Source organism: Caretta caretta, chromosome 10 (genome assembly GCF_965140235.1).
Source record: "Caretta caretta isolate rCarCar2 chromosome 10, rCarCar1.hap1, whole genome shotgun sequence".
Classification (NCBI taxonomy): Eukaryota; Metazoa; Chordata; order Testudines; family Cheloniidae; genus Caretta; species Caretta caretta.
Genome location: NC_134215.1, coordinates 35,536,908 through 35,549,784, shown reverse-complemented (window position 1 = coordinate 35,549,784; position 12,877 = coordinate 35,536,908).

Here is a 12,877-nt window from a genome sequence, read left to right as displayed (position 1 = left end):
GGAGTTCCAGAGGATGGGAATCTAGCGGAGAGCAGTGAATGCTCATCAGGAACAATCTCAGGAAAAGCTTCCTAGCTGTCTGAACAGTCATGCAATGTAACAGCCTTGCCTAGGGAGGCTGTGGAAACTCCTTCACTGGAGGTTTTCCAAAGGAGGCTGGACAGCCACCTGTCTGGGATGGGTTAGACACAACAAATCCTGCATCTTGGCAGGGGGTTAGACTAGCTGACACTTGCGGTCCCTTCTCACCCTATGGTTCTAGGATTCTAACTTACTCAGGAAACACTTACCTGACCCCAAACTCTGTCCAGATAAAGCTGGGCCCAGATCTGAACAAGGCCTGGCTTTGCAAAAGAAAAATCCCAACCATCCAGATTCACAAACCCCAAACCACCCTTGCTTTGCCCCCCACCATGGCTTCATCCACACTGGTGCTGCAGCTAGCTTTGCCCTCAGCATGTTGAGCAGCGACTCTTAGGTTCACTGAATGCTCTAAAGGACATGGCGTGAAATGTCATCCCCACTGAAGACAAGGGGAGTTTTGCCATCATTTCCAATGGGGCCAGGACTTTACCCAGGGGGCATATTAGCCCAGTGGGGAGCAAGTCTAACGTGTTCCACGCCCAGGCCAGCTTGTGACACTGATGCTGCTGTAGCTGAAACACCGGGGAGTAGCTCATATGGTGTGGGCTGCCCTCCCATCGCTGCCCCACAGTGCACTGCTTGCTCCTTTGCCTTGGGAAGTGGGTCCGTTCCAGGGGGGCAGTGCCCCCACCCCCACTTCACCATCCCACTGGGCTAAATGCACCTGAAATAGGAGCAATAGGGTAGGCGCTCGGTAACATGCCACCTACACCCGAGCCAGAGTGAACATCTCAATTACACACCGGATAGCTCTCCAAAGTCGACAGGGATTATTTTCCACCACCCCTGAGCCACGGTGCTGCCTCTCCTTCATCCCGGGCACCAGCCCTGCTGTGAAATCAACCAGGAGCTGTGCTGAGGTGGGGCTGGCCGGTGCAAAAATCCAGGGCGGGACAATCCCTCCAGGGGCTGGGCACAGTGCCTGATTGCAGGATAGTTATTGTGCCTGTAGAGATAAGTAGTTGTGTTAGGAGTCTGGAGAAGAGGAAGGAGCCCGGGAACGTGAACCAGGAAGTGGGAGCAAAGTAGCTGTGGTAGGGGATGGGAAATTTTGGCCGTCAGCAGGATAAATTTCACTACCCCCCTCCCCCCCAGTATAAAGGGTGGTGTCATCACTGGAACCTGCTCAGAACAGATAGAACCTGGACTCCTATGGCGTAATCTGAAAGTCTTTTCCTTGGGGCTGGCCGGGCAGCTGCCCTGCCCCCATGGGAACCCCGGGGGTGCAGTGTTCCCTCTAATTTTCGACAGGCCGTGTGCGCAAAAAATTTCTTCTGTGCAAATTGTTGTGCGCGCAGTTGAGGATCTGTGGGTGTGCGCACACGTGCACAGTTTAAAGGGAACAGTGCTGGGGTGTCTCCGTCCTTGCAGTCAGTGAGCTTGGAAGCCTGTCGCAGGCTGTAGCTGTAAAGCAGCAGAGCCGGGCTCATTTCCCAGCCTCTGAGGAGGTGTCAGAATTCTCCCTCTGGTTCCTTTCTCACGGGGGTTGCCCTAACTGTGGGGAGATGGGTCAAGTGCTTGCACCCCCCATCCCTGCCTCCCCCTTCCACGGGGGCGGGGGGGGAATGAGCGCTATCGCATAATGAGCTCCTGGCTCAGGCAGGGAGGGACCGATACAAGCTAAACAGTGTTTGTGTGTGTTTATAACCCCCCAAAGCACCCAGGCTGTGGCTGGTTTGATGCTCTGCTACCCAGGGGGCTAGTTCGGGATCAGGAGTGTCAATTTCAGCTGATTTTAATTCTTCACTGTGCCTTTTTGCCATCCAGGGTGGGCGGTGACTGTGCAGAGCAGCTCTTGGCCGCACCTGCTTCCCTGCCTGCCACCCCACACAGGGCCCCTGGCCTTGACGTGTCTTCCCCTAGCGGTGAGGAAAGAGCACGCCTGCCACCTGCCTCTGGTCCACTAGGTCTGGGGCAGCAGGCAAGGACTTGATATAGGCAACAGCATCCACGGCTGTTGCTGGGAGGCAGAGCGGCTGAGCAGCGGGCTCGTCTGTGAATGTGAGGGTTTCTGGGCCTGGGCTGTCGTGCACCTCCTAAAGTACTGCGGCTGCACGCCACCACTATTCTGCGCTAACGATATTGCAGCCTGCAGCCATAACACTGCACCGATCTGCACCCACGAGCCGACAGAACTGCCCCAACACCTCAGCAGGCTGCACTCGAGTCTCCAGCCTCAGTGCCACAGCATTCTGCAATAAAAATCCCAGCTGCCCTAACCTTGCAGGAGGGCGTGCGAACACTGCAGCAGCCTGCAAATGCGCCAGCCCTCAGAGGCTCTGGCGACAGTATTCATTTCCATCCTCACAAGCAACTGTCTCTGAGCACACGGCCTGAAGTTAAACTCGAGGTAACCAGAAACGTTTCCAAATGGGTGCAGTGTTGCCCAGGGACTGAGCAGCCCGTAGGCACACATGGCAGCTGGAGACCCCAAGCCAAGGCTGCTGCGCTTGGCATCTCCTGACATACGCACGGCAGGTGCAAAGTCACAGCTGTTAGTTGTCTAGTCTGTCAGCTGCAAAAGAGAGAACCCCCCACCCCCACCCCCACCCCCACCCCTCTTGGGGCAGAGATCAGTTCTCGCAGCCTCTGGCAGTTCTAGGCTGTAACTTCCACCATATTCAGGGAAGCTGGGCACAATTCTCACAGGGTTCAGAGGCAGCCGAGCTGTGGGCTGACCAGGCTCCTGCACTACACCCCAGCCCAGCCAGTGTGCAAGGGAAAATACTGCAGACACTGCAGGGCGGCTAGGCTGCCAGCCTGACCAATCCATGCTATATCTTGACTTTGGCAAAGACTTTGGTACAGTCTCCCACAGTATTCTTGCCAGCAAGTTCATAAAGTATGGATTGGATGAATGGACTATAAGGTGGATAGAAAGCTGTTAGATTGTCGGTCTCAACAGGTAGTGATCAACAGCTCGATGTCTAATTGGCAGCCGATATCAAGTGGCATGCCCAGGGGTTGGTCCTGGGGCCGGTTTTGTTCAACATCTTTATTAATTATCTGGATGATGGGATTAATTGCACCCTCAGCAAGTTCACAGATGACACTAAACTGGGAGGAGAGGTAGATACACTGGAGGGTAGGGATAGGGTTCAGAATGACCTAGACAAATTGGAGGATTGGGCCAAAAGAAATCTGATGAGGTTCAACAAGGACAAGTGCAGGGTCCTGCACTTAGGACGGAAGAATCCCATGCACCGCTACAGGCTGGGGACCGACTGGCTAAGCAGCAGTTCTGCAGAAAACAACCTGGGAATTACAGTGGACGAGAAGCTGGATATGAGTCAACAGTGTGCCCTTGTTGCCAATAAGGCCAATGGCATATTGGGCTGCATTAGTAGGAGCATTGCCAGATCGAGGGAAGTGATTATTCCCCTCTATTCGACATTGGTGAGGCCACACCTGCAGTATTGCGTCCAGTTTTGGTCCCCCCCCACAGAAGGATATGGACAAATTGGAGAGAGTCCAGCAGAGGACAATGAAAATGATCAGGGTGCTGGGGCACATGACTTACAAGGAGAGACTGAGGGAACTGGGGTTATTTAGTCCGCAGAAGAGAAGAGTGTGTGTGGGGGGGAGTATTTGATAGCAGCCTTCAATTTCCTGAAGGGGGGTTGCAAGGAGGATGGAGCTAGGCTGTTCTCAGTGATGGCAGATGACAGAACAAGGAGCAATGGTCTCAAGTTGCAGTGGGGGAGGTCTAGGTTGAATATTAGGAAACACTATTTCACTAGGAGGGTGGTGAAGCACTGGAATGGATTACCTAGGGAGGTGGTGGAATCTCCATCCTTAGAGGTTTCTAAGGTCAGGCTTGACAAAGCCCTGGCTAGGATGATTTAGTTGGGGATTGGTCCTGCTTTGAGCAGGGAGTTGGACTAGTTGACCTCCTGAGATCCCTTCCAACCCTGATATTCTATGATTCTATGATGTTAGGAATCATTAAGAAAGGGTTTTCGCATCGGCGTGCTGCTCTTTTAAGACTTCTAAAAGCATGCTCCACACCTCGTTTCTCTCAGATTTTGGAAGGCACTTCAGATTCTTAAACTTTGGGTCGAGTGCTGTAGCAATTTTTAGAAATCTCACATCTCACAAATCACCTTCTTTGCATTTTGTCAAATCTGCTGTGAAACTGTTCTTAAAATGAACATGTGCTGGGTCATCATTCGAGACTGCTATAACATGAAATATATGCAGGTTAAAACAGAGCAGGAGACATACAGTTCTCCCCCCAAAGGAGCTCAGTCTCAAATTTAATTGACGCGTTCTTTTATTTAAACGAGCATCAGCAGCATGGAAGCATGTCCTCTGGAGTGGTGGCTGAAGCATGAAGGGGCATACCAATGTTTAGCATATCTGGCACATAGATACCTTGCAACGCCGGCTACAAAAGTGCCATGTGAATGCCTGTTCTCACTTTCAGGTGACATTGTAAACAAGAAGCAGGCAGCAGTATCCCCCGTCAATGTAAACAAACCTGTTCTTAGTGATTGGCAGAAGAAGAAGTAGGACTGGGTGGACTTGTAGGCTCTAAAGTTTTACACTGTTTTGTTTTTGAGTGCAGTTATGTAACCAGAAAAAAATCTGCATTTGTAAGTTACAGTTTCACGATGAAGAGATGGCACTCCAGCATTTGTATGAGGTGAACTGAAAAATACGGTTTCTTTTATCATTTTACAGTGCATATATTTGTAATGAAAAATAATAATATAAAGTGAGCACTGTGCACTCTGTGTTGTGTGTTGTAATTGAAATGAATATTGAAAATGCAGAAAAACATCCAAAAATATTTAATAAATTTCAATTAGTATTCTATTGTTATAATCTTTTTAATCGTGATTAATTTTTTGGATTAAATTGCATGAGTTAACTGCGATTAATGACAGCCCTAATCAATAGTAATAGAGGATGCTGAAGAATTGGCCCAGCCTTGTTAGTTATAAGGTGCTGAGACCCTGTGAGGGGGAGAGTCGCCTGGGCTCCAGCCTGAACCCAAAGGTCTCTCTCGCTATTTTTAGCTCCGCAGCCTGAGTCAGCTGACCCAGGCGCTGAGTCGCGCAGTGTAGACGTAGCCTGACTGTTTCAGCTGCTAGCCCATGGGCCACCTCATGAGCTGACCTGGCTCAAGCACCTGACTCCAGGAGCAGGTTCAATGCAGAGGACCCCAAGTGGAGGCAGGTGACAATCTCTGGCCCTTCAACCACGTAGGCACCGAAGCCCCTTCCTTAGGTACCTAGCTGTCCTGAGGCCTTGTCCGGGGAGCGTGGGCACCTGGCTTAGGGCCAAGGCTTCCACTGGGTGGCAGGCTGTGTAGGGAGTAGCAGTGCAATGCCAAGCCTACATACCTTTCAGTACCTAGGCCTAAATCCTTAAAACGACAGACTCTCCCCTCATATGCTCAGGCCTGCCCTCTGTCAGACTGAATGTGCCAAAGCTGTGTGCTTGGGTCTCCCATCTGCAGGACCTGCTCGAATCACTAGCACCCACTCTGCTCCCAGAAGCACGAATGAAAGCCAGGAATCCTGATACTGAACAGTCCGTTGATGGCCTCACAAATCATTGTGCATCCCAAGTGCACGTCCCCCCTCTAAGCCAAGGCCTGGTCCACATACAGGAAAACAACCTGCTCTTGCATCTCCTGCTCTTGAGCTAAAGATGCAACTGGCAGCATGCTATAGCTCTGAAGGCCTGTATGCAAGCCTTGCTGCTGACCCAGGTGGGAAAGAGCTGAAATGAAAGGCGGTATCATACTGCATGCACCCAAGTGAACAGAGGGTCGCCCAGGTAATCAGTTCTGGCAGCTCCTGTCTTTAAAGTGCTTGGCATTGCAACCTGAGCACTTCGTTATACGAATAGCTTTACGGCCCACACAAGTGAATGCGAGAGCTCTGGAACAATCGTAACTGCTGGAATTATTTATTATTGCAAAACACTTGTCTATAGATGTGAAGCTGGCTGTTAATAGTGGTTGTGGTATTGTGTTTTTAGTTTGGTTAATGGCAGCTGTCTCTGAGAAAAGGCTGTTTGCCAAGGACTGGGGAGATATTTCCCCAAGTGCCTAGAGAGCAGAAGACCCTGCCTGTGCAAGCGCCAAACAGTCAGAACTTTATTACATCTATTTATCTTTCCAGAGGCCAAGTCTCCTTGCTGAAGGCCCTTCAGGGGGACTGGGTGGCTCAGGACGTCGGTAGGGATCAGTGATTCGGTCCCAGTCTGAATCCAGCCCGGCTCCATCAGGATTAAGAACTTTTCCCATCCCAGGGATGGCTGGTGACCTCTACATGAGAGGAGTTTTTTGTTTTTGTTTTTGTTTTTTTTTTGCGGGGGGGGGGGAATCTCAGCTCCAGCTCCCACATCACAAACTCAGCACCACCCTTTATGTTAATTAGCAGGCTCAGTAGAGAAGCCAAAAATGCACCAGCCACTGAGACTGGAGAGAGGAAACCCCTTCACCTACGCCAGTCAGGGCAAAACATAGCAACTGGGTACTCTGTGTGGGGGAAACCTGCCCGGCAGATAGAAAAGCTTCATTCCACAGAGCTCTCAAGCCACTGCCTCTCATAACCACTGCCGGCTAAATCCACCCAGTTGTTAAACAGGAGTTTCTGCTTAGAGCAGTGACACCCAGATCTCAGTGGTTCAGGAGCCAAATTAGCAATCAACATTACCCCCAAAGAGCCACAGTCCTGTGACTTCATTGGTTCATTTATATAGTGCTATTGAGTAATATTTAAACAGCATGACAGGGAAATATTTAGTTTATATCTATATTATTCTCACAGCAAAATAACTGACTAAGTATTATTATTTTATCAACTACAATTGGTCAATGACATAGTAAAAACATTCTGATTGGTTAAGAACTCAGACTGGTTAATAATGAAATCACACAGTGTTTTAATATGTGCTGCAAAGAGCTGCAGGAGACATGTTAAAGAGCCGCTTGCGGCTCCCGAGCCTCTGTATGAGTATCACTGTCTTAACTGCAGATTATATATAGGCTTGGATGATTGGCTTTTTATTGGTAAATGTCAGTAAATATGGATCTCACTGTACACATGCAAACTGACAAAAAATATTTCCATAGAGAATCACCACCACTGACAGCAGAGTCGGAAAATGCTGCTTGAGAACTTATGAGGGCTTGACTGAAAGCAGTTTCCTTTGTGTACTTTGACAGGTGACGTTGACAATCTGTGGGTTAATGTTTAGAAAGCTTTTGTTTTGGAATCTCAACGGGTACAGTCATTAAATAGCTGTTGTCTGCCCCCAAACTGTGAACATCTATAAAAACTAAAAAAAAAAAAAAAAAATGCTTAAAAATAAATGTTGATATTATTGGCCACAATCATAACAAAATAAAACCAAAATTGGCCAAGCCTAAGTATAAATAGCCAATAGGAGCTGCCCTAAGATAGGACTTCATCATCATCATCATCTGCTCTTCCTCCCAGCCCCCTCTCCAAGTGCCCCAGCCAGGGGCTGCACGGAGCTCCCTGCACATCACATCAGTAACTGTACCCGCAGTAAGGCCAGGGACAATGTGCATTAAGGGACTCCCTGCCCCAGCACTGGCCACCTGCTCGCCCAGGCCTGCTGCAATCACAGCTTGGCAGAAGCCTTCAAGGCAGTAACCCTGTTGTCCCTCAGCCTGGACCAGCTGTCAGACCGCAGAACACCTTCCAGAGAAGCTATTTCTTGCTGTTCTTGGGTACAGCTCAGGCCAGCAGCTTCGGGTACATTACACACAGCACTGAGTAAGGAAGGTGGCTTTGGGAACAAGCTCAGAGCAAGCAATTCAGCCGTGGGAAACGCACAGCAGGAAGGACACGTGTGGTGCAGCTAGCCCAGTACCCAGCTGCCTTGGGAGTGGCATTACAGGATCAAGGGCCTTCAAGTGTCCCAGAGTGGCAGGTGTCGGCTATGATAACGGGCCCACTTTGAAATGAGTTGATGCTTTTCTAATGTGCTGCGGGTTAGGGTGTGGCCGGGGGAGGGGGTGTTGCTATGCCGGATACCGGCAGTGTCTGTCCCTCCAGCCATTGACCACAAACCCCCAGCCCTGGAGGTAAGATGGAAACACGGGGAGGGAGGAACACTGGAGTGGTTACAGCAATCCAGAGTGGTCAGGGAGTAACGTACAGCGTGGCCTTGGCTCCAGTACCCACCCAGTGGCCGTGGTGAATTCAGAGAGGTGCCATGTAGCTACAGTTCACTCACTTCGGGATCACAACCTACCCAGCTCCTTCCGCATGCCCCACGTGCTGGGGGCTTGAGGGGAGGCTAGTGCTTCTCCTTGCTGAGCATTTCCTGCCCCTCAACTCGCCATGCCCTTGCACGCAGCCCATCTTACACGTTGACTCTCCTCCCCATCAGTACCTGCTGCGTCCTCCGGGTCGTATTCCTATGCCCTAGCTGCACTGATCAGCTCAGGGCACACCCGCTGAGCAAGAACTCTGGGTCCAAATACCAGGCTGGATGAAGTAGGGGAGCAGGCCCTCCTGTTGGCCCTCTCAGATGGTGAGTGGCTAAAGGGAAGGGGTTACATGGCAGGACGTACAAGATCTTTTATAAGCCTTGCGTATTTCTATTACAGCTTTCATCTGGAAGGATCCCAAACCACGTGCATGGGCTGCCACCCTCCGCCGAGAGGTGGCTGCACGGCATCCCCATGGGGCAATCGAAACATCGACTAAGGGCTCTGCGGAACTTTAAAGTCCACGTGGAACAGCTGTTTGCGCTGAATACTCCACCAGGGAGAGTGCCTGGCACGCAGGTGACCTGTCGTGCGAGGAGGAAGGGCTGAGCTGAGCCTGCTGGGTTTCGAACCTGTGCTTCCAGGGTGGAGGTGTTTCGTGGCTGCTGCTTAGCTCATTGTGCCCCCCCGGCCCCTGCAGCAGCAGCTCCATCCTAGAGCAGTTGTGCACAGGGCAGGGAGCAGCCTGTCAGCAGCCGTGGCTGGCTCTGGAAGGAACACTGGAGGGAGATGGTCAGAAATAGACAGCTCTGCAGTTGCCAGACTTACAGCCTTTGGACGCCACCAGGTGTTGGGATGAGAAAAATGCTCCTCCTCCTTCCAAGCCAGGCTGCAAACTCCAGCAGCTTCAGTGAGCAGGAATCCAGTCCTCTCCTGGGCTAGTCTCCCAGCACCAACGGGGGAGGGGGCAGAGCTGGGCTAGCCCACAGCAAAGCCCCAATCAATGCCAGCTGCTGGCCAGGTACTGTGCTCGTGTTTAAGGGGAATTGTGACTCTTCACACATTAAAAGCTGCCTCGAGAGCAGCTGAACTGGGTGGGAGATGAATGCCCTGTGCACACCCAGTGCTGCAATAGGGACCCAGAGACACGGCTTCACACCTGAGGAGCAGGAAGCCCAGGGAGGCTCAAGGGGTACAACACCTTGAGGACTTCACCAAGAAGTCAGACCCCTGGGCAGACAAGCAAAACCACCTTGCCATCCCTGAGCAAGTCAGAGCACTCCGCATGCTCCAGACAGATGCACCTACCAGAGCACACCAGTCCTGCTCGTCCTGACAATCACACTCTCCAGCTGGTCTGGTTGGAGCTGGGGGGGGAAGATTTCATTTTGTTCTCGGGGATGTGATCTTTCTGATCTTGCTCCTCGGGACAGCGCCCTCTTGGGGTGTCAGCAAATCCAGCCCATGGCAGTAGGCTAAATCCCAGAGGGTGCACCGTTCGGGCCCTGCAACTCTAAAGCCTGCTCCAAGAAAGCTGCACTCAGAACAAGCCATGCTTCAGGGGCCGATTAGAAAAGCATTTTATAAGCCATTGTCTCTTGTCTAGTGATGGCACGAAACCGCTCAGAGCAGGTGCCAATCAGCTCTGTGAGGCTTTTTTAGTGGAACCCTTGAACAATCCTTAGGATTCCCATCAACTTTGGCTTGGCCAAACATGCCCGGCCCATGCAGAACAGACTGAATAAATCCAGAGCAGTCCTGCGCCTGGGTTTGGAATACTACTTAGGGGAGCTTGCAGTCTAAATACCCAAAGACAAAGAGGTGGAAAGGGGTATCACATGCAGAGCTACCACAGACAAGGAGAGGCACAGGGCTAATTACTTTCATGCGTGTTTGCTGATTGAGGGATTTTAAAAGTTTAAAGTTCCCCTCCCTGATATTAAACCCTCATCTCCCTCCCAGCCTCCCCCGCTATTTACTCTTTAGAAGTACCAGAAAGGCAAGAAAAGACTTGGCCTGTTTTGTTGGAGGTCGTAGTTGTGGACTAGAAGCTCTTTTCTGGCCCTAATTGAAAGGCCAAATTTTATCAGCTTGATTAAGCCGTCCCTTCTCCTTCTCTTCAGGTTTCTTTTGCAGGATAGCTGTGATATGATCCTACTAGTTCTCCAGTCTTCCAGAGACTCTTCCAGCAGAACTGGGGGCAGAAGGACCGCCAGCATTTCTAAGATAAAAATCAAGTATGTCCTCTTTCCTTTTCCACCTGTGTTTTTAAAAGCCCTTTCAGCCTTCATACCAAGCAGGATAATGAGGGTTCCCACTACATTGCCCCCACCTCACAGGTCACTGTTCTGTGGTGTCTGCCCCTCAGGGCTAAGCTCTGATGAGAGAAGTGTGCGTCTCTGAAGCACTGAAGTCTAGGGTTTAAAAAGTATTTAAATGCCTAAAGAAGCAGGGAAAATGGAAACCACTAGTCGGGTTTTCAAAAGGTCCTGTGCTAGACAGGAGGCCAGATGGGACGATCTGGTGGTCCCTTACTCTCTTCTGACCTTAAACGCCATGACTCTAAATAAAATCTGGCCCTCAGGCTTCTGCTGGCAGCTATAGCAAACCTGCAATATGTGACCCAGTCACTAGCGGGGGACAGTGCAGAAGGTGGGGTAATAGGGGTTATATTTACATCACCCATTTCAATAGCAGCCTAATTTACCCTCTCGTTCCCCTATCACACACTGGTAGGGGCGTATGCAGCTCAGATGTTGGGCAAAGATGCGTGTGAATGTGCACAGCCTCTGCAGCTCGCAGAGGATCCGTTCCAACAAGGGGCAGTGCTCCATTCACTTCTCGCTAGCAAAGAAACCTTGCAAAATATGACCAGTAGAGGTTTGCACCAGAGTGCTTTGAAGGCTGCTCAAGACACCCCATCATGGCTGAGAGCTCTCGAGAGGACACATGACCTTTCGTCCCACAATAAAACAGGTGCGTGTGAGAGAGAGAAAGGAGAACCGAGGAAAGGGAAGAATCACTTACAGCTTCAATGGTGGTTTTCCTCTTGTCCATCCAGCTGCTGCTTTGGAGTTCAGCCTTTTCCTTCATAGTGGCTATTGAAAACAATCCCAAGCCCATACTCCTGGTAGAAGCTCAAGATAGACACAAGGACTGAGGCCAGGAGCAAATTATAGATTGTTTCTGTGATGCAAGAACTCAAAACACACCATAGTTTAATGGGTCTCAGTCCAGGTCTGTGGGGAACTAAAAATCACTACCATCTGACAGCTGGTTGCATGAAGCCAGCTTTTGACTTCACAGTGCAAAAAAGCCACCACCACCACCACAACTGGGGCTATAAAATTTATATAAATTTTTATAAATTTTATCACACCTTCTCATAGGAATACGCTCATGAGAACTTGTGCCCTACGCCAAATGTACAACTGGTTTGCAGAGTTTATATCTAGCCCTAAAGCCTATTGCAATTTACAGCCTACCGTTCACACCAGATTCTACAAGTGTGCTTGAAATGCACTGCAGCCTGTGAAGCAGAAAGCCATTGCAACGCAGGAGGTCCAAAACCTGAAGAGTTTTATTGTGGTTGCCAGTAGCACTTGCTGTTAAGATTGCCCGTCTGCTTCTATTACAACCCCCCGTCTCCACACACTCGCAGCTTCCCAGCACATTCCTTCTTCGGCCAGACATCTCCATCTCTGCCAAGGTGATCTTTAATTTAAAGTACTTGCTTCTGGCCATTAAACATTGACATTAACCACCAGCATATACTTTCTTTAAAAGCAGAGGAAGTTTAAAACAGTTCAAGTGACATCAGCAGTTCACAATTAAAGATCAGAAGTCAAAAATGCAAAGGTCAAGGTCTCGGCAGTAATAACGAGACACCGGTAGTCTAGTCATTCATTTCAGACCCTATTATGGTGCCCCAACCCCCTTCCAATTTTTGTTGTTTTCCAAACCCATTTTCCTATTGTAAATCCCTTTTCTCTCTCCCCTATGGCTGCAGGAAAGTCCCAGGCACAAAGCGGAAACCGAGAAGAGGGAGACAATTGACTGTGCACAAAAAGTGCTCAGAGATGCTGAGCAGTTTCAGCTAACATAGACTTAAAACAGAATAGTGGGTACTCAGCACCTCTAAAAATCAGCCCCAAGTGCTGTCCAAGGCATCAAGTGAACCAGCTGTCAACATTCCCTTAATCTCTTCCAGTTACAGTCATCTCAGGCATTCCTTCCCGTGCGCCTGGGTGAATGCATTTTTAGAAGGAAGTGTGACTGAGTCAGCCGTGTCCTTTTCAAAGGGCCACAGAGCACTCCCTGTTCCTGTAAGACACGGGCCAGAAGAAATCCAGGGTGCACAGCATGCTCAACCTACTGCTGGTGCTGGAACCACAACTTCTGCATTTCCTGATGCGTCATGGTTTCAAGTGTGGAAACTCAGAGCCCAGTTCTGTACTCTCCCGAGCAGCCCTTGGGCGCACATGTCAGACCGCTGAAGTCAACAGGATCCTCGGGCGAGTAAGTGGGCTGCTC